Below are 22738 nucleotides of genomic sequence, written 5' to 3' on the forward strand. Positions count from 1 at the left end.
CTGCTTCCTGCACACTTAGTATTCCTTATTTTAATCAATTCTGTTCCCTTTTTGCTTTTTTGGTTCTCCACCGCCTGTTCACCCAATTCCCTATATTAAATCCTCTATGGCTGCTGAAATACCTAGTGGTGTTTCCATTTTCTTGCTAGGATCCTAACTAGCACAAGTGGCCAGAGCTTCAGCAGCTCCTTAGATCACGAGATTAACGGCCACATCCTAGAAATAGCAGAGCGGTTAGCTGAAAGGAGTCTGCATCCCCACCAAGCCATGAAGCCGCCACACCTGCTCAGCCTGGCTTCTCCTGGACCTCTTTAATGCACAACGGAAATCAATTTCTATGTTGTTTAACCACTGTGACTCTGGGGTCCTCTGTTATAAGCAGCTAAACCTAGTAGTAACTGATGCAGTGTCACCACATCCACTTACTCCTGTTCTTCCAGTCTGGAAACTCCTCACTCTTCTCTGCCATCTAAAAACTACCTACTGAGCTTCCCTGGTGGCACAGTGGTTAAGAATCCGCCTGCCAATGCAGGTGACACGGGTTCGAGCCCTGGTCCAGGAAGATCTCACATGCCACGGAGCAACTAAGGCTGTGCGCCACAACTACTGAGCCCGTGCTCTAGAGCCCGCGCGCCACAACTGCTGAAGCCCGTGCGCCTAGAGCCCATGTTCCGCAATGAGAAGCCCATGCACTGCAACGAAGAGTAGCCCCCGCTCGTCGCAACTAGAGAAAGCCCACGCACAGCAACAAAGACCTGACACAGCCAAAAATAAATGAATAAAATAAGTTTATAAAAAAATAAAAACTACCTACTGTTTAAAACCAAGTTCCAAGGGCTTCCCCGGTGGCGCAGTGGTTGAGAGTCCACCTGCCGATGCAGGGGACACGGGTTCATGCCCTGGTCCGGGAAGATCCCACATGCCGCGGAGCGGCTAGGCCCGTGAGCCATGGCCGCTGAGCCTGCGCGTCAGGAGCCTGTGCTCCGCAACGGGAGAGGTCACAACAGTGAGAGGCCCGCGTACCGCAAAAAAACAAAACAAAGAAAAAAGAAACAACCAAGTTCCAAGTCCAACCTCCTCAACAATCTTTTGCTGTCTTCCCTGCTAGCTCCTGAAGACAGGGGTCACGTCTAACTTCAATTCTCAAGGCCCAGTGGCCCCAGATGGTGGATGCTCAATAGAGATTTTCTGAAAATAACAATGACCCACAGCACTCTTCCAGAACCTCCCTTCTCCAAACTCCTCCCTGTTACATTTGGTAAATGACCATCTTATATTGTTCTCTAATAGGCTGGCAGTCAGCCTTGCCTCTCTAATTTAGACTGTAAGCTCCCTAAGGGACAGTCCCCTCTTCCTGGGGGAGGGCATCATGTAAAAGAAAAGCCACAGGCTTCAGAGCCAGGGAGCCGATTCAAACCCTAGTTCTGCACTTACTAGCTGTGTAATCTTGGGCACGCTACTAAACCTCTGTGACCCTCAAAAATGCACTCCTCTGTAAAGGAGCAGCACTTAAATCCAGTCACTGTAAGACCTCAGGGTCACGGAGCCCTGGGGCCGCAACGTCCTGAGCATGCAACAAGGGTGGGGTCATTCCATCCTCCCGACAACCTACAGGGCAGTGCCAGTACTGCCTCCATCACACAGAGGAGGAAACAAAGCAAGAAAGTGGCAGAGCCACAATGGAAGACGGCATCTGGCTCCAGAATCCTTGCTTTTAACCCTCATGCTGAGAGACGGGACACAAGCAGGAGGGCACCACGTGCCATGCCAGACACACAGTGGTGCTGCGGGCACCGCCATCCATCACAGGAGCCCGACGTCAGGACGGGTCTGTACTAACTTGCATAAGACAAATGTCTCTGTTCCTGTGGCTGCTGTAACTTACGACCACAAACTTCGTGGCTTTAAACAACACACAGGGCTTCCCTGGTGGCGCAGTGGTTAAGAGTCCGCCTGCCAAGGTGGGAGACGCGGGTTCGAGCCCTGGTCCGGGAAGATCCCACATGCCGCAGAGCAACTAGGCCCATGCGCCACAACTACTGAGCCTGAGCTCTAGAGCCCACGAGCCACAACTACTGAGCCTGCGTGCCACAACTACTGAAGCCCACGCGCCTAGAGCCCGTGCTCTGCAACAAGAGAAGCCATGGCAACAAGAAGCCCGCGCACCGCAAGGAAGAGCAGCCCCCGCTCGCCGCAACTAGAGGAAGCCCTTGCGCAGCAATGAAGACCCAACACAGCCAAAAATTAATTAATTAATTAATTAAAAAAAAAACACACACATTTATTATCTTACAGTTCTGGAGATCAGATGCCTCTAGACAGGTCTCACAGGGCTAAACTCAAGCTGTCAGCAGGGCTAGACTTCTAAAGGACATACCTCATTCCAGGAAACACACAAAATAACTAAAACAGATTCGGAGTGAGCTAATGAATTCAAAGAGGGGCTACCGGCAGTGATGAGGAACTACGGTTTAATGGGCACAGAGGTTCCGTTTAGCAAGATGAAAACATTCTTGCGATCAACAGTGGTGATGGTTGAACAACGTGACCGACTTAACGCCACTAAACTATACACTTAAATATGGTTAAAATGGTAACTTTTATGCCATGCATATTTTACCACAATTTTAAAAAAAGGAATGATGTCCTGACACAAGCTACAACATGGATGAACCTTAAAAACATGCTCAGTGAAAGAAGCCAGAACAAAAGACCAGATATTAAATGATTCCATTCATATGAAATGTCTGGAACGAGGCAATCTGCAGAGTGGGTGCCTAGGGCTGGGGCAGAAGGGGGCTAAAGGCGACAGGCTTTCCTCTCGAGGTATGAAATTGTTCTAAAATTGACTGTGGTGATGGCTGCACATACCTGTGGATATATTAAAAACCCTATGCTGGAACTTACCTGGCAGTCCACTGGTTAAGACTCTGAGCTTCCAATGCAGGGGATGCGGGTTCAATCCCTGGTGGGGGACCTAAGATCCCACATGCTGCACGGCCAAAAAAAAAAAAAAAAAAACCCCATATACCAAAAACCACTGAATCCTACAATTTAAGCAGGTGAACTATGTGATATGTGAACTATATCTCAATGGTTTAGAAAGGAAAAAAAAAAATCTCATTTTTCTTCACCAGTGAAACTTGTATGTGCTTCTACAGAAACAACGTTTCACAGATGTAAATAAAAGTCATTTTAAAGAATATTTTTCAACAGCTTATTTAAAGGAAAGCAATCATGGCATCTGGGAACCTCTGCCAAGAATAAGGACCTACTTTCCCAGGAGGCAAGCTAGCTGTCGACACCAGCTCAGGAAGACACAGGAAGCAGGCAGGCGCAGACACAGAAGGGCAGCCTTCTCCTTTCCCCTCCACTCAGGCCCGCGCCCCAAGTGCATGGCTTGTCACAAGGGCCTGCCACAGCCAGGCACAGCCAGCACGGGCTTCTGGCTACCAAGCAACAGGACAGGCATGACATCAGTTAAAAGCCCTAGTTTTCCTTCCTGTCACATACTCTCGAAAGCTCAGTCCACAGCAAGAGCAAACAGATGAACTACTGTTCTAAGCTGTGTAACTCGATTCAGTTTATCCCCAGAGTCCCAAAGAAGGAAAGCAGGCCGGCTTGGCCACAAACAAGCCCACAACCTGGAAATCCTTCATTTCTTGTATTATCTGTAGCCGCTCACCCAATAGGCCCTAGTGGGAAGAAGTAAAACATGGATGATTTTTAAGTGACAATCAAAATAAATGAAACAATGTCATTGTCACAGATGACCCAAACTGTCAGAAAACACCTAGAAAATGTCAGACACTAATGAGCTAAATAATACGACTAGGAAGAAGATACGATGGGAAGATACGCCACAGAATGACAGCAGAAATGCAACAGCCAATTTACCATGGGATTTGTCAAGAATATCCTTCCAAGTAAAACACCAGGAACGCTCAAGGATTCCAAAGAAGTCTGAAACTTCAACCTTTTTACCACGTGGCAGAAGATCTTTATAATAAACATACATGTCATAATTAAACTTAGGAGGCACAGAGATACTCACATAAGCAAAATATCAAATAAGATGAGAATAACGTATTTATTTCATATTCAACATATGTAAGCAAGCCATGGCAGGTAGGACACTGAAAAGAGAAGTCACTGCTGGCGGGAATTCTAACCAGTGCCCTAGGGATCCAGCTGAGTGTGCGTCCCTAATCCTCACCCCACAGGTCCCTCAAACAGTACCAATGGAATAACGAGCAGAACACAGAGCTGCTTTTACAGACTGCTGATGAGATGCGAAAATCATAATTTCAATTTCTCTTGATATACAGCTTATCAAGAATTAACTTACAATTGAGAATAACTTGACTCATCAAATGACAACACACACAGAACATAAAGGATATTTGAAAAGAAACCATGCAAAAACAAAGAACCAACTCCAAACTGAAGAACCAAAAGGCTAACTGGTTTATATGCTGAAGAAAATGGATTTGTGAAAACAGAGCCACAAAGCAGTTGCTTGGTAGTGCTGTGCTGCTCTTGGCACATTCAAGATCACCTACACACCACAAGTGACGAAGGACCTGGGTGACCTGGCGTATTTTTTCAAACTCAATTAAGTTTATCAGTTGTTGAAGCAACTAAAGTAGGCTGCCTTAACGTGTATTAAACTGTTTGACTTTCAGATTTTAAAAGCCAGGTTCCAAAAAGTTGTGTGTACATGAATCTGAAAGACCCCCCCAAATAAAAAAGACAACTACTTTCCCAAATTCTATTATTCAAATATAACCACTTTGAACACTGTAGTATATATTTTTTCTTGTCATTTTCCTAAGCTCCTTTTCCCAATTTCTTTCTTTTTATTAAAATTGGGATCATGGGGCTTCCCTGGTGGCACAAAGGTTGAGAGTCCGCCTGCCGATGCAGGGGACACGGGTTCGTGCCCCGGTCCGGGAAGATCCCACATGCCGCAGAGCGGCTGGGCCCATAAGCCATGGCCGCTGAGCCTGCGCATCCGGAGCCTGTGCTCCACAACGGGAGAGGCCACAACAGTGAGAGGCCCGCGTACCGCAAAAAGAAAAAAAAAAGGGATCATGGTGAATATACTGCTCTACAAAGTTCATTTTCCATTTATATTATGAGCATTTTCCCTCAATTCAGCATTAAAAACATCATTTTTAATTGCGCATGGAATTTCACCTTAAAGATACAGCATGGTTTAACCAACTGCCTAATGCTAAAGACAGAGTTTTCCCATTATTTTTTACTTCTACACACAACTCTACAAATGTATACCTATATGTCAATCTTTATGCACAAGATTGCATAAATCTTGAGGAGACCCTTTAAAGCTGGGTTTTCTGGACCAAAGGGCACTACCATTTTAAAATTTCTTGATGCCTACTGCCAAAGTGTTCTAAAACAGAGCCACACCGGTTCACTCTTCACCTGGCAGTGGTGTCAGAACTCCTGTCTCATATCTCGTTTGACCTGTTTTTTAATCAATTAAAACTTGATATTATCAAAAATATAATTTATTAAAACATTAAACTGCTAGTGAAGATAATGAAATTTTTTAATGCTTCAAGATACACATAACGTTAACAAATGGCATGAAATATTTTAAAGTTAAAAAATTATTGCAAAGGGAATATTTGTAAGTACATCAATAAGGGAAAAATAGTTAATGAAAATAAACTATGAAACATACTGAAAGTTAGCAACTTTATTTAAATGGATTTCTTGATGTACACCTTAGTGATTCTATGCTAAGTAACTTCCCCCCAAACTGATAAATGTCAATTCTTTACCCGCCTCAAATGAAGCGATAATTAACTGCACTAATCATTAAGAGGAGAAAAGAAAACTGGAAGATGTAAAACAGCAGATAATCTAAAATTTTAGTTGATCCAGAAACGGGTCAAAGAAACTATCACAGTTGGCATCGTATTGATTGTAATTTTATTTATTTATTTTTATTTTTTAAAAAGAGATTTCCCTTTTTATTTTTTAATTAATTAATTAATTTATGGCTGCGTTGGGTCTTCGTTGCTGTGCGCGGGCTTCTCACTGCAGTGGCCTCTCCTGTTGCGGAGCACGGGCTCTAGGCACGCGGGCTTCAGTAGCTGTGGCTCGAAGGTTCTAGAGCTCAGGCTCAGTAGTTGTGGTGCACGGGCTTAGTTGCTCCGTGGCATGTGGGATCCTCCCGGACCAGGGCTCGAACCCGTGTCCCCTGCATTGGCAGGTGGATTCCCAACCACTGCGCCACCAGGGAAGCCCGATTGCAATTAATTTTAAAAGAACCCTGAAAAATTCCACAAAATCATTTCAAAACAAAAACCACTCCACAAAACTAAGATCTGGCATTTGATGCTACTTCCTCTCAAAGTTCCTCGCAGCAGGAAATATCATCACGCCTTCCTGGTGTGAAAGGTCTTCTTAAAATAGAAGCCTAGATGACAACTGGTTACCTACGGTCAAACATGAACCAAAGGCTCCATGACTCACAGGATTATTAACCCCCCATACGTGAACCACCCTACTACAAGTACACCTGTCACAAAAAATGCTCTAATGTTTCAGCACTTAGACCAAATACACAGGTTATAAAAGACTTCAAAATTCTGTTCTAAAGATCAGAATCTTATTTCACAATGAAACAGAAATTTAACACCAATGCAAAATGGTGGTTACCTCTGGGCAAAAGAAGGGAACCCGAAGCCAAATGTTCAGATTTGATAAAGCTATTTTATTATTTTCAAAATTTTATTCTTTACTACTTTATAAATGTTTGTAATTTTTAATAAAGAGAGGTTGTTTCACATAAAACTTTATGGCATCTAATACACAACCACCAGCATATACTATAACGAACTCTTCTCAAAAATCAGTTGGTAATTTAGTATATGTATAAAATCAAGATCACTGGAAGCAAGGGGAAAAAGGCGCTGGTAAGGGCTTCCCTGGTGGCGCAGTGGTTGAGAGTTCGCCTGCCGATGCAGGGGACACGGGTTCGTGCCCCGGTCTGGGAAGATCCCGCATGCCGCGGAGCGGCTGGGCCCCGTGAGCTATGGCCACTGAGCCTGTGCATCCGGAGCCTGTGCTCCGCAATGGGAGAGGCCACAACAGTGAGAGGCCCGCGTACCGCAAAAAAAAAAAAAAAGTTGCTGCTTAAAAGATCACAATGGGTCAAAGCAACAATAATCTTGTCCAATATCCCCTCAAACTCAATAGGGATATTTGTTGGGGTCTGTGGAGATCCTCTGACAGAAGGCTCAAAAGATCAGTGACATCTTCAAAAAGTTAAATGTTGAGTTACCAAATGACCCAGCAATTTCACTCCTAGACAGATACCCAAGAGAAATGAAAACATATGTCCTCACAAACACTGAACACAAATGTTTATAATAGCCAAAAAAGGGGAAGAATCCAAATGTCCATCAATTAATGAATGAATAAACTGCGGTGTATCAAGCAATGAAATATTATTCAGCCATTAAAAGGAATGAAGTACCAATACATGCTACAACACAGATAAACCTAGAAAACATGATGCTAAGTGAAAGAAACTGGTCACAAAAGGCCATGCATGTTGTATGAGTCCATCTATATGAAATGTCCAGAAGAGACAAATCCATAAAAAGTAAGCAGATCAAAAAAAAAAAAAAGTAAGTAGATCAGTGGTTGCCAGGAGCTAGGGAGAGGGGAGAACAGGAAGAGAACGCTAATGGTACAGGGCTTCATTCTGAGGTGATGAAAGTGTTCTGAAAAAACAGCAGTGATCGCCGTATAACTCTGTAAAAATACTAAAAAACACTGAACTGTACCATTTAAAAGGGTGAATTTTATATTACGTGAATTACATCTCAATAATGCTGTTTTTTTCCCTTTCTAAACCAGTGATAACTTGCCTTAGTTTATTAAATCGACCATTCATTGATTTATTTGAACCTATGAATGACCGTCCTCTTAATATTAAGCTCCGTGTGTATGATTCATGACAATCACCATTTGATTAAAATGTGCTCCCAAGTAGTGAACACTTCCAATGAAACTCTAGACCCTAGGAGAAATCAAGCCCTCAAAAAGATGCCTCTGATTTTAGGATCTGGAAAAAGAAGAAGCATTACTACGGACTTTGGAATGAGAGAGGTTACCGAGCTTCAGGAAACCTCTGTGGTTACACTGGGTTTCCAGCTTCCCGCACCTACCTGTAACTCTATTTGGAGGTGGCACCTGTCCCCCACCAGCACGACCAAAGGTGCTTCCCTCTGGTCCTGGCCATACAGTTTTCTCCTCCCCACGTATCTTTCTGCAGCCTACTCCTGCAGCCCCCCAGTGTGAGGCCTGTCAGGGAGGGCTCACACACACACAGCCCACCGCCTTCTCCACTCTCCCACGACCTGGTTTCCACAGCCCAGGCACCTTCCACCATCCAGGCCATTGTCAAAACCATCAAGAGAAAAGATTCCAGAATAAAGCTTGGGGAGGGAAGGTTTGCCAACGCTGGCCTCCCGTGCCCTTTGCCCTCCTCCTGCCGACTGGCTCACTTCAGTGCTGTTCATAATCTCTGGACTTTTCAAAGTTTTAAAATTATGCTTCAGTAGTTGTGAACATCTCTGAACCAGGTGGCTTCCACAGTACTCTTTATGCAGCATCCTGAATTCCACCCCTGTGCTGGCAGGCCAAACGCAACGCAGGAAAACTAAGAGAGGAAGACTCGGAAGAGATGAAATTTCCAGTAGCCTATGTGCAGGGGAGAGCAGTAAAAGGCCACAACCGTAACTTCAGGCATTAATTACCTGCCATCGTATGTACACCCTACAGAATCCTACTCACCCTTATTCACAGTCCAAAACGGACAAAGGGTGACTCACAAACCAGGTCTGTTCGCAGTTCTCATCAGTAAAACAGGGTCCCTGAAAAGGTCAGACACCTGGGGGGACCCCTGCCTTCTCCACATGACTCGTCTATATGAATGTCACTTGGCCCTGGACTGTGACAGGATGCCTGCCTGCTGAGGTTTCTAACCCATGGGAGCACTGACTGGACCTCAGGGGAGATACGCCACTTGACTTTATTACTTACCTAAAATACAGGACTCGTCAACATGCTCAAGGTCATTTGAAGTCCTTGCCAGACATCATACTCTCAGGACACTTTTGCACATACCTTGCAAGCAATAGGTACTATGGTAGAGAACTGCTTATCACAAAAAATCTGGGCAAAAATAGAGACAGGTGTATGTTATCTCTGCCTAAACTGAAGTGCACACCTGAGTGACTAGCTGAAATAACTATCATACTGTGTTAGAACTAGACAGGAGTCACCACTTATTAACACTTTAACTCCTGGCAATCTACTCAGCCTCTCTGAGCCCCTGGGGTTAAGAATTCCTCTCCCTTGGGGCTTCCCTGGTGGCGCAGTGGTTGAGAATCTGCCTGCCAATGCAGGGGACATGGGTTCAAGCCCTGGTCTGGGAAGATCCCACATGCCGCGGAGCAGCGAGGCCCGTGAGCCACAACTACTGAGCCTGCGCATCTGGAGCCTGTGCCGTGCAACAAGAGAGGCCGCGAGAGTGAAAGGCCCGCGCACCGCAATAAGGAGTGGCCCCCGCTCGCCGCCAACTAGAGAAAACCCTCGCACAGAAACGAAGACCCAACACAGCCAAAAATAAATAAATTAATTAAAATAAATTAAAGTAACTTTCATCTTAAAAAAAAGAAAAAGAATTCCTCTCCCTGAGGCTCACTGCCCAGATTAACGTAGTACCTGAGCACTTAATGAATGGAATCTTTTATTACCATGATTAACTTAACAAAGCAGAAGTTCTAGCATTCAAACTGTCCTGAAAAGATCAAAATGTTATTTCAATTAAAATATAACACTATATGGCTATTCAAAAGAATAAGGTAGTTCAATAAATACCAATATAAAACAGTCTCCAAGACACAGTGCTGCTTTTAGTGCAAAAAAAGTGATCTACTGTTAAGTATTAAAGAGGGAGGGGAAGCTACACATTCTCAGCCCCTCGCACAGGGCCTAGCACATTGCAGCTCTCAGTGTTCGCTGAAGAAACGAATACACCCACATAAACTAATGTATGCATGACATCTCTCTGGAAGTGCTTGCTTCTAGGGAGAGGCGCTGGGGTCAGAGGTGGGAGAAAGACACCCTTTTGTAATATTTGAATCTTAAAGCCAGTACACTGATTATCTACTCAAAGATTTTTTTTCTTTAACAAAATGAGCAAAAATAACCCTTGTTTTCCAACTGTCCTCTGTAATCCCTTCACAAATAAAAGGAATGAATGCTCAAGGAGGGAGCTATCCCACTCAACTGATCTCCTGGTTAATCATCAGGTCGGTATGAAGTACCATCCTAACCACAAGATAATTAGAGGCTAACGAATAAAACACTCTTGTGGAAAATCTAAAAACTCTTTGTACCTCCCTCCGTTCCTGCCTTAAATATAGGGTGGCAAATGTGATGTACCTGTTCATGTTTCAAGCCCCTCACTGGCCTGGGGCCCTTATTCTGAACATGAAATATCACTACAGAATGCTAGGGAGGTTAAGACACACACAGAGGAACTCAGATGTGAACGGCTTCCAAGGCAGGCCAGGGAATGTTCTTAATGCTTAAAGTAATACTGCTTTTTCTTATTTTCACACTTTCTCTTAAAAAAAATTAAGGAAAATGTTTAGTAACTTGGGCTCCAGTTAACTGAAACTTTCCTGCTAATTTCTTTACTCTAGTCACATAACAGATAATACCCTGTGTACGTTTCAGGATTTTTAGGCCCAGGCCTCATTTTCAGCCCTGAACTGCCTGACTGAGCCCTTTAAAAAGCCAAAATGTTTTTCACTGATATCAATCTATAATAGTAATGATCAATTTGTTTCTTGGTGACTTTTCCAACCTTCAACTTTAGAGGCAGTTCTAGGTTTAGGCAAGTTGATTCTCTCCTCCCCCAACTCATCTTTTTCTACGTTAGCCCCACTGTTCCAGAACCTGAAGCGTAAGCCTTTCCAACAGAAGTCGACTGTGTTAGACAGTGAAGCATCTTGGGGAAATTTACATGTTACCTAAACACAGGACAAACCCCAAAACCCTGGTAAGGCACAAAATCAGTCAAGATCCTCTTAACTTGCTAACAGGTCACTACAATTCAAACAGGTTACTCTCACATTTGGGATAAAGTACAGTTAATTTCCAGGCTTAATGGCAGTGGAGATTTTCAAGGAGGGAGAAGAAAATGAACATTTCCCCGCCATGAGGCAAATGAGGTAACACTCCTGACTTAAAGGTCTATCAGCCCTGACTTAAAGATCTATCAGCTCACCATTTATGGCACAGCTGTACTTTACCCAGGAGGTCAGAGGTGGCAAGAGGGCTCCCCACTCAAATACAGAGAGGACTCAACCGTAACGCAGGGAAGCAAAGGAAGGTGGCTGGGCCACAGCAACTGTAAAAACTATCCTTCCAGCTCCCCACCTTCTAAGGCTCAGTCCTCAGGGTGGGACCACGGTACGGCCCTTCCCTCATCACTCCCTCTCCAGCCACGAAGCTGCAGGGCAAGATGGCATCTTGGTTCCTGGCCACTTCACAAATCCTCCCAGACTGTTCATCCACCTTGTGAAAAACACCGAATGCTACCGGCAGGTGTTGGCTATAAAAACTATCATTCAAGTTTGCTTGCTCTGAAAAGTTCTCATAGATTGAAAATATACTCCATGTGTAGAAAGGAGGTCAAATCCAAGTCAAAGATAAGGCCGAACAGTCCAGTAGATGTGGTCCATTTGTGCTGTGTTGTGTGACACTTTAACATGGCAGCAGGAAGCTGGTCTACACGGGGCAGGTCCTGGGCATTTGGAAATGTCACACCCTGTGCTTCAAGTACTCAGTGTGTGACAGGAAGTAGTTGGTAATTTTAACTACAAGTGATAAAGTGAATGCAGGGGGAGAGCCTCTGCACTATTGTGTGCACTCTCTTTGCCCCACAGAAACAATTTTTTAAGTTTTGGAGTAAAATCACTTCACTAGATAGTGGTCTACTGTATAACATAGTTTTTATTTTAGCAACATGTATTTAATACAAGTAGCTTTACAAATGGCTTGTATCCTTTATTTGTAGACTTATCAGGTCTTAACGAGGTTGTTTCTGTTTTATTCTACAGCATTCTACATGGGGAAAATGCATGCTGTAGTGATACAACAAGTTGGTGAAGTGCCCAAGGTCTTGAAATATGCCATTCCTCACGTCAAACATCTAGATTACTTTTTTTCCAATATTTAAGTTGAGGTGAAACACACATAACATACAATTTGCCATCTTAAACATCGGTAAGTGTACAGTTCAGTGGCATTAAGTACATTCACATTCTTGTGCAACCATCACCATCTTCTACCTCCAGGACTGCTCATCCCATAAAGCTGACACTCCGTGCCCTTTAAACACTAACTCCCCATTCCCCATCCTCCAGCCCCGGGCACCCACCAGGATACTGTGTCCCTATGAATCTGACTTCTCTAGGGACCTCACAGCAGTGACATCATACAATATTTCTCTTTTTTGACTGGCTTATTTCACTTAGCAGAACGTCCTCCAGGTTCAGCCATGTTGTAACGTGTCAGAATCTCCTTTTTATCAAAGCTGAATAATATCTGATTACAGGTATATGCCACACTCTGCTCGTCCATTCATCCATCAAAAACATCTATGTATTTTTAACCATTTGGAAAAGGAGTCCATCTAGGTGAGTCAGCTCAGACAACGAGAAACCTGAGACACTGCCTGCTCCAGAGAAGCCTTTAACACAAACGTTTTCACCTGCTAAACCGAGATGGGAAATTTCTCGTCTGCACCTAACCAACTGTACTTTGCTGAAAACCAAAAAAGCCACTGAAACCTCTGCAAACTGTCCACAAGTAACATGGCGCAAAGCCCAGCACACACAGGACTTAGTCTCCCTAAGGTTCAGGGCCTGCAAGGAAAATAGAAGACAGCGTAATATCAAAAGAGCTACTGAATTTAGAGCACAAACAAGAAAAAAAGAGACCTTTGCAAAATTTCTTCTAACCATCTAAAATTCAACTTGAAATGACCACAGCTCAGGGGGAAAAAAGCACTTCAGTAAAATGACAGCATAATACACAGTAATCAGGAACAGGTGTCAACTCCCAGCTCTCTCAACACCAAGTCTACAGGCACAGTTACGAGAGCAGGCTTTGTCCCAGGTGGGCTGCTGGCTCTGCAGACAGCTGCATGGTCTTGGGCAAATTACTCTGTAAGATGGTGTAAGAGTATCTAGTAGGGGTCTGTGAAGATTACAGGAGATAATGTCAGTTGTTTATTATCAATCTTTAAGAGTGTGTGGGGGCTTCCCTGGTGGCGCAGTGGTTGAGAGTCCGCCTGCCGATGCAGGGGACGCGGGTTCGTGCCCCGGTCCGGGAAGATCCCACATGCTGCGGAGCAGCTGGGCCCGTGAGCCATGGTCGCTGAGCCTGCGCGTCCGGAGCCTGTGCTTCGCAACAGGAGGCCACAACAGTGAGAGGCCCGCATACGGCAAAAAAAAAAAAAAAAAAGAGTGTGTGGGACAGCTTCCCTGGTGGCGCAGTGGTTAAGAATTCGCCTGCCAATGCAGGGGGCACGGGTTCGAGCCCTGGTCCCGGAAGATCCCACATGCCACGGAGCAACTAAGCCCGTGAGCCACAACTACTGAGCCTGCGCTCTAGAGCCCGTGAGCCACAACTACTGAGCCCGTGTGCCACAACTACTGAAGCCCGCATGCTGCAACTGCTGAAGCCCATGTGCCTAGAGCCCGTGCTCTGCAACGAGAAGCCACCGCAATGAGAAGCCCACGAACCACAATGAAGAACAGCCCCCGCTCGCCGCAACTAGAGAAAGCCTGCGCACAGCAACGAAGACCCAACACAGCCAAAAATAAATAAATAAAATAAATTTATTAAAAAAAAAAAAAAAAAAGAGTGTGCAGGACAGAGAAAAGCTCGGTCTTCAGTCCTCTGCTCCAGGCTGCTCAACCTCAGCACTGTCCACATTCAGGGCACGGAGAGGAAGTGCTGTCCTGAGCACTGTAGGATGTTTAACAGTATCCCTGCCCTCTACCCACTAGATGCCAGTAATACCACCACCACCACCACCACGAAATCGTGACAATCAAAAATGTGTCCGGGGGCTTCCCTGGTGGCGCAGTGGTTGAGAGTCCGCCTGCCGATGCAGGGGACGCACGTTCGTGCCCCGGTCCGGGAGGATCCCATGTGCCGTGGAGCGGCTGGGCCTGTGAGCCATGGCCACTGAGCCTGCGCGTCCGGAGCCTGTGCTCCGCAACGGGAGAGGACACAACGGTGAGAGGCCCACATACCGCAAAAAAAAAAAAAAAAAAAAATGTGTCCGGACATTACCAAATGTCCCTCAGAAAGTATTTCTAAAATACCCATTTCAAGCCACCAACCTTAGCATCCTTGGGACACAGCACACGTCTGCCTCCTCTTCCCACCTGAAAGGTCCTTCCACCTCTCAGAGTTCAGGGATGCTCCCACTTTCTCCACAAAGTGCCCCACAGCCCTTCTAGCCCACATGGACCTCCTGGGCCTTATGTTTTTATTGTTTCATCACCAGGCCCTAGACTACTGTGATATTCAACAAAAAAAGTACTAGGCACAATGAGATGATTGAATGTTGATTTACAGGGAGATGGCAGTCTGGTTGTGGATGCAAGATGGGCTAATGCAAAGCTAAAGATGAGGGCTGTCCTAGGGCGGTAAAAGAGTCCCTGCCAGTGGACAGAGGATGGTGAGATCATGGAGGGAGTCTAGGCTGACTGCCAGGCTCCGCCAGAGAGGAAACCAAGGAAGGAGACGGTGGGCATAAGGGTCAGAGATGAGCAAGCCAAGAGACTAGACTGAAGAAAAGAACTCCTGGAGTTAATAAGCAATTATAGCATGGTTATGCAATACAAGGTTAATATACAAAAATCAGTTGCTTTCCTATATACCAGCAATGAACAAGTAGACAATGAAATTAAAGACGTGTTACCATTTACATTAGCACCCCCCCCAAATTAAATACTGAGGTATAAATCTAACAAAATATGTACAAGATCTATATGAGGAAAACTACAAAATTCTAACAAAAGATATCAAAGAACTAAATAAATGGAGAGATATTCCATGTTTGTGAACAGGAAGACTCAATATTGTCAAGATGTCAGTTCTTCCCTACTGGATTTACAGATTCAATGCAATCCCAATAAAAATCCCAGCAAGTTACTTGGTGCATATCAACAAACTGATCCTAAAGTTACCTGGAGAAGCAAAAGACCTAGAACAGCCAACTCAATACTGAAGAAGAACAAAGTCTGAGGACTGATCGTACAGATTTCAAGACTTACGATAAAGCTACAGGACTCAAGATAGCGTGATACTGGCCAAAACAAAAAAAACAGACAAATAAATCAATGGAACAGAATGCAGAGGCCAGAAACAGACCCACATCAATAAGTTAACTGATCTTGACAAAGAGCAAAAACAATACTGTGGAGAAAGGATAGTCTTTTCAACAAATGGTGCTGGAAGGACTGGACAGCCCCAGCCAAAAAAATGAAATCTAGACACAGACCTTATACCTTCACAAAAATTAACTCAAAATGGATCACTGACCTAAATGTAAGATGCAAAACTATAAAACTAGAACATAACATTAAAGAAAATCTAGTTGACCTTGGGTATGGTGATGATGTTTTAGATACAACTTCAGAGACATGATCCCTGAAAGAAATAACTGATAAGCTGGACTTCATTAACATTAAAAAATTCTCCTCTGCAAAAGACACTATCAAGAGAATGCAAAGCAAGCCACTAATTGGAAGGAAATATTTGCAACAGACATCTGATAAAGGACTATTATCCAAAACATTCAAAGAACTCTTGAAATTCAACAATAAGAAAACAACCTGATTAAAAATGGGCAGGGGCTTCCCTGGTGGCGCAGTGGTTTGAGAGTCCGCCTGCCGATGCAGGGGACGCGGGTTCCTGCCCCGGTCCGGGAAGATCCCACATGCCGCAGAGCGGCTGGGCCCGTGAGCCATGGCCACTGAGCCTGCGTGTCCGGAGCCTGTGCTCCGCAACGGGAGAGGCCACAACAGTGAGAGGCCCGCGTACCACAAAAAAAAAAAAAAAAAAAAAAAAAGATGGGCGGAAGATCCAAGCAACCACCTGAGCAAGGAAGATACACAGATGGCAAGTAAGCATAGGAAAAGATGCTCAACATCATTTGCCATTAGAGAATCACAAATTAAAACAAGATACTACTACACACCTAGTAGAATGGCCAAAATCCAGAATACTGACAACACCAAATGCTGGAGGATGTGGAACAACAGGAACTCATTCACTGCTGGTGGTGATGCAAAATGGTGCAGCCCCTTTGGAGGACGGTTTGGCAGCTTCTTACCAAACTAAACATACTCTTACCATATAATCCAGCACCTGGGCTTGTTGGTATTTACCCAAATGAACTGAAAACATGTCCAGAGAAAAACCTGCACACAGATGTTCATAACAGCTGTATTCCTAACTGTCAAAACTCGGAAGCAATCAAGACATCCTTCAGGGACTTCTCTGGCGGTCCAGTGGTTAAGATTTCACCTTCCAATGCAGGGGGTACATGTCTGATCCCTTGTCGGGGAGCTAAGATCCCACATGCCTTGGGGCCAAAAAACCAAAACACAGATCAGAAGCAATATTGTAACAAATTCAATAAAGACTTAAAAAAAAAAAGATATCCTTCAGCAGGCAAATGGATAAACCGTGGTACGCCCATATAATGGAATATGATTCAGCACTAAAACAAAATATGCTATCAAGCCATGAAAAGACACGGAGCAAACTTAAATGCATATTATTAAATGAAAGAAGACAATCTGAAAAGGCTATACTGTATGATTCCAACCATATGACATTCTAGAAAAGGCAAAACTATGGAGACACTAAAAAGATCAGGGTTTGAGGGGAGGGAGGGATAAATCGGCAGAGGACAGAGGACTTTTTGGGCCACGAGGCTATTCTGTAGGATCCTACAATGGTGGATATAGTACACATCATTATACATTCGTCCAAACCTGTACAAGGTACACCGCCAAGAGTGAACCCTAATGTAAACTGTGGACTTTGGGTGATAATGATGTGTCAGTGTAGGTTCGTGGACTGTGACAAATGTAACACTGCAGGAGAAGAATGATGTCAACAGTGAGAGGCTGTGGGGGGAGGGGGGTATAATGGGAACTCTCTGTACTTTCTGCCCAATTTGGTTGTGAATCTAAAACTGCTCTAAAAAAAGTTAAGTTTATTAATTTTTTTTACAAAAAAAGTAAGGCCCCTTAAGGGACCAAATTTTCAGTGTGTAGTAAAAACAAAGTGTAAATGAAACTTTATCTTGAAAAATGGAACAGATTTATGTCTTTACATGTAACATAATTTAGATTATCAAAGTAACTATGTACATATAAAGGAAATCAAGTAGGGAGTTTTGGCATAATTTTTCCAAAACCCTTTAAGATAGCACCATAAAGCACAATTCACTCCTTCTTTGACTTTTACTGTATACTTTTGCAAACACAGCTGAGGACTTTGCCAGTCTTTTCAAGGCCCTCTCTGTCTTTTGATATTTAAATGATCTGATTTTGAAGGGCCCATGGTACCATCTATCCTATCATTTCTCAACTCGTAGTGGGTCTGTGGGGAGATGTGTGTAAAACTTTAATAGTCCACAAACATTTCTTTCATCAAACTTCATGATATCTTGCATCTTTTACAAGATTTACAATTTCATTTCACAACTCACTGTGACTGTTCTATCCACCAGCAATGAGCATGATAATAACAAACATTGATTTGATGGGCAGAAACAGAAGCTAGTGTTCAGCTGTGATGTCCGGGCATGGACAAAATTTCCAAGTGGTCAGTACATTAATGACAATTTTCATGTTACAGTAATTTTTATCTTTCCCTATACCACTCATAGCTGGAGGGACTCAGGCAACCAGTAGTCTGATTACAAAGAGCCCTATCATCACATTAGGAGGACAGCAAAGAAGCCAATTTAAGCGAAAATCCAGGTGCTAAAGTCAGGCACTCTTCTACTACCGGAGATACAAAGATGAACACGACATGCCCTCTAGGAATTCAATCTAACAGACTTGAACGAATGAACACACATAATGTGGTAAGTGCTGTGACATAAAGATGTGTATGCATGAAGTGGTATGGAAGAAACCTAAATGAGGAAGAAACTAATTCTCTCTGGCTCTCTAAGTTAGGCCTTGAAGGAGGTATTTTAAAAGCAGACACCAGGGGGTTTCCCTGGTGGTGCAGTGGTTAAGAATCCGCCTGCTGGTGTAAGGGACACAGGTTGGAGCCCTGGTCCAGGAAGATCCCACATCCCACATGCGGAGCAACTAAGCCCGCGCGCCTAGAGCCAGTGCTCCACAGCAAGAGAAGCCACCGCAATGAGAAGCCCACACACCGCAACAAAGAGTAGCTCCCGGTCACTGCAACTAAAAGAAAGCCCATGTGCAGCAACAAGGACCCAACGCAGCCAAAAATTAAATAAATAAATAAATTTATTTAAAAAAAAAAAAAGGCAGACACCAGGCTGCCAGGATGTAGGAGAATGTAGGAGCAAATGTAGGAGCAAAGAAAGGTCTGGAGACTGAAAACACAAAGCTCATTCAAGAAGTGCAAGGACAAGTGTAACTAGCTCACTGTTAGTTGCTGCTGGTTAGGGGAAAGGAATGATTTTAAAACAGCAACAAAAAAAGAACCACCCTGAAAAATTAAGGCTGGGGCCCAAGTATAAACCATGCAAACAAGTTTGGATTTTATTCTCCAGCTACAGGACGCCACAGTAAACTTTTAAACAAAGGAGTCAGGATATTTGAGAAATCCCTGGCAATGGGATACAGAATGGAGGGGGGGTGGCCACCCAAAGCACAAGGATATCCACAGGTGCCTCCTGTTACAGGGTCTAAGCAAGGACAGCGGGCCTGGAGCAGACCAGAGGTGTGGGCACAAGAGCAGTTCACTAGGGTTTAGCTGCCACCGAGTGCTGAGGAGGGCTTTCTGAGCCAATGCAAGGGGTGAGAAATAATCCTGAGGCACCAGCCAGCTGCTGTTAACTCAAAGAAAAGAAGCAGGAGAAACATATTCCAGGGTGGGGAGGGGCAGAAGGGTCAAGTGTGGGACGGACTGGATGGGCTGCGCTGAGGCGGGCACTCAGCAAAGAGCCAGGGCTGGAGAGACGGATCAGGAACACGTGACAGCCAGAACCTGTACATGGACTGGCTATGGGGGGCCACTGAATTTCAACCAAGTGTATATCTTTCCCCACTTGAACTACCTCTTCTGCCTTTTTCTTAAAGCTAGGCATCATCCACTTTTCCATATCCTAAATCACCTCTTTTCTCCTTGTTAAACTCATTCCATAACTACATTCTATTCCAGAAAACAGGACTGAGGCAGTGTATCACACCATACAACATTATTTTAAAAGGTCCACCAAACCAAAAGGAAAGCTGTGTCTTCCAAGACCACTGATTCCTGGAGAAAACAAACAAAACATCCTTGATGAAATAAAAATTCATATTTTAAGGCAAGACAAGAAAAATTTAAACATAAAATTTTTCTCTGCCCATTTGGCCTCCTCCCTCCCCTCTGGCATGCATCGCGCATCTACGTTATGTGTTGACCAGACCTCCCCATGACAGAAATACCTGCTCAACCATAAAGATCAATTTTTCTTCTTCTGGAGCCAACCATATAACTCCTTTCCCAATCCTGTTAGGGGTCACAATGACCCACCACTCACTCACCTTGCACTTGAAGACATCTTTGGTGAACTTCACATACAATGCCAATATATTATTTCCCTTAAAGACAGCAACTGGCCCAGAACCCACTGGTCAGACGACCTGGGGTGATACTGGGCCAAACCTAATGGAAGTTCTTAGCTTAAATACTTACTTATGATCTTATTAATGTCACTAGCTATATTACCAGTATTCTGCCTATTTTACAAGATTACTGTTTCTTGCATTACCAAGTGTGTGACTAAGCCTCCAATAAAATTAATGATGATTAGCCAACTTGAAATGATTGACCAAACTTACAGTTCTATAAGACCAACGATTATAATAGTATAGCTCTAGATATGGGAAGAAGCAACAAGAAGGAACCTTTGGGGTTTCCCTGGTGGCGCAGCAGTTAAGAAGCCACCCGCCAATGCAGGGGACACAGGTTCGAGCCTTGGTCCAGGAAGATCCCACATGCCGCGGAGCAAGTAAGCCCGTGCGCCACAACTACTGAGCCTGCGCTCTAGAGCCCGCGAGCCACAACTACCGAGTCCGTGTGCCACAACTACTGAAGCCTGCGTGCCTAGAGCCCGTGCTCCTCAATAAGAGAAGCCCGCGAACCGCAATGAAGAGTAGCCCCTGCTCGCCACAACTAGAGAAAGCCTGTGCACAGCAATAAAGACCCAACGCAGCCAAAAATAAATAATTAAAAAAAATTTTTTTTTTATAAAAGAAGGAAACTTTTCCTGGAGCATAACAGACTACTAAGATAGGTGGTCCAGAGGCTTTTCGCTACTGTTAACAGGGCCTAGTCCACTAACAGCACACTGAGTGGCCTATCAACAAAATCTTCCCCTGGCCTGGGAATGAGCATTCTTAACGCAGTGGGACAGACTGGTCACGAAATGCCTCCCAAACCTTGGTTGAAATTACAACCGAAAGGGAAGGGACTGCAGAATAAAGAATCCTGCCCACTATCCAGTTCAACAAGAATCAAATCATTAGCCACTGTAGTTGCTGACTTACAATACACCCTGAAAGGAATTCAGGGCAAAGATCAGGATGAAGTACTCCGTGCCCTCAGAAAAATGACAGAACTGACCCTCAGAGAGAGATTATATTTTCTGTAGAAATTTTTTATCCTTGCACCTTCCCACACTTAGAAAGGCACTAACAGCCTTAATTAAGAAGTCATTCCTCATGACTAGCAGCCACCTTCTGCTGAGATGTGAGCTCGACTGCACGCACCCCCTGTGCAACAATCACATATATTTGGGCCTCCCCCTCTACCTCTTCAGAACAGTTCTCAGAGCTCTCGGAGAGGCTGTCTCCGGGTTATAATCCTCAGTCTGACTTGAATAAAATTTTCCATTTCCTTCTTAGATTGACTACCGATCAGTTTTTTCATCGGCATCCTCAAAGCTTTTAGAATGTCAGGTTTGAGCAAAAACACAAAGGTTTATCTAATGAGTGACACTCCCCAGAAAAGCACCTCAAAAACATCTTACAGCTGGATCCAGGGTAGCCGAAACGTTTTCATAGGCAACAGGCAAGAGCACTGGAGTAGGAGGTGGGTTCAAAAGACCAGGCAGCTCACTGTGATGTCAGCACAGAGCCACTGACCTCAGGCAAGTCACTGCCCCTCTCCGTTTTCCACTTTACAGCTGGACGACCTGAAGATCACATGGCCTCGGATGATCTTCTCACTGAGAATTTTCAGGCCTAACTAAATGTGATAGTTTGGGAGACAGTTTCATTTCAGGAAAAAAAAAAAGGTTTCATTAAGCAATTCTTTGGTTTTCTTTTCTCTTTCTACCTTTATGATTCTCACTGCTCCTAGGCATATCTGTAAGAGAGGCCACAGGCACAAAAAGAAAGTGAAGCTCAGTTAATTTTGCTGCATTTGCGGCTCTGGCGAAGCACTGGGCAGAGAAAAGGAATCAAATGACTAAAACTGGATTTGGGGCTTATCGGTGGCAGCCAGCCAGCCAGCCAGTTTGTAGATACTGCGCTCAACCTGGTCAACCAGTTACAAGAAAATTAGCAAAAAAAGAAAACTTTTTTTTTTTTTTTTTTTTTGCGGTACGCGGGCCTCTCACCGCTGTGGCCTCTCCCGTTGCGGAGCACAGGCTCCGGACGCACAGGCTCAGCGGCCATGGCTCACGGGCCCAGCCGCTCCGCGGCATGTGGGATCTTCCCGGACCGGGGCACGAACCTGCGTCCCCTGCATCGGCAGGCGGACTCTCAACCACTGCGCCACCAGGGAAGCCCAAGAAAACACATTTTTAAAGGTCTCAGTAGAAGTAAGCCCACTAAATGTTAAGTGATCATCTCATGGGAGCAGGATGGACAAAAACCAAGTTTATCTTTTGCTGTTAAGTCTGAATACATACACGCTTACTTTTTTTGTAATTTAAACTTACGATTAGTTTTTTTAAGCTTAAAAGAGGGGGGAAATTCTTTCTACCTCACTCTTAGTTATTTTTTGAGCCACACATCCTAACTTTGGCTGGTCACACACCTACATGTCTGAGCGGTTAGCGGGGAACTAACAAACGTCACCCCTTCACCCCTAACAAATGTCTCTTTTCAGTGGGAAAAACCTAATCATGGACTTGAAGAACTAAAAGTAAGTCACCAAGTGATTTTTTTAAGCCAGCCAAAACATCCCTCCTTCATTCAAGGCCCTAAACCCAAAGGGACTTGCTAGACACAGTTTAAGCTTCTGGACAAAATGTACTTTGTGGTTGAACAGTACTGTTCTCCTTAGAAGAGACCTGTTTTGCCACGAAAGCGGCAGTTTTCAACAGCCTGCCTTCTGGAGGGTCTTCGCGGGCCCGTTTCACGGGATTTGGCCTGGATTTCACAAA

General features: G+C 44.4%; 1 protein-coding gene and 1 long non-coding RNA gene across 3 annotated transcripts in view; both read right to left on the reverse strand.

Annotated features, from left to right (window-relative positions):
• The window catches only part of CHKA (choline kinase alpha), a 62497-nt gene that overhangs the window by 39002 nt on the left and 757 nt on the right, over nt 1-22738 (reverse strand). The window lies entirely within an intron of this gene.
• Nucleotides 13576-14614, reverse strand: LOC309965853. The gene is made up of 3 exons (XR_014326413.1): nt 14149-14614; nt 13763-14117; nt 13576-13726 (listed from the first exon to the last, which is right to left on the reverse strand). It is a non-coding gene; the product is annotated as an uncharacterized lncRNA (long non-coding RNA).

The sequence above is a fragment of the Leucopleurus acutus genome (assembly GCF_964270905.1).
Source record: "Leucopleurus acutus genome assembly, chromosome: 8".
NCBI lineage: Eukaryota > Metazoa > Chordata > Mammalia > Artiodactyla > Delphinidae > Leucopleurus > Leucopleurus acutus.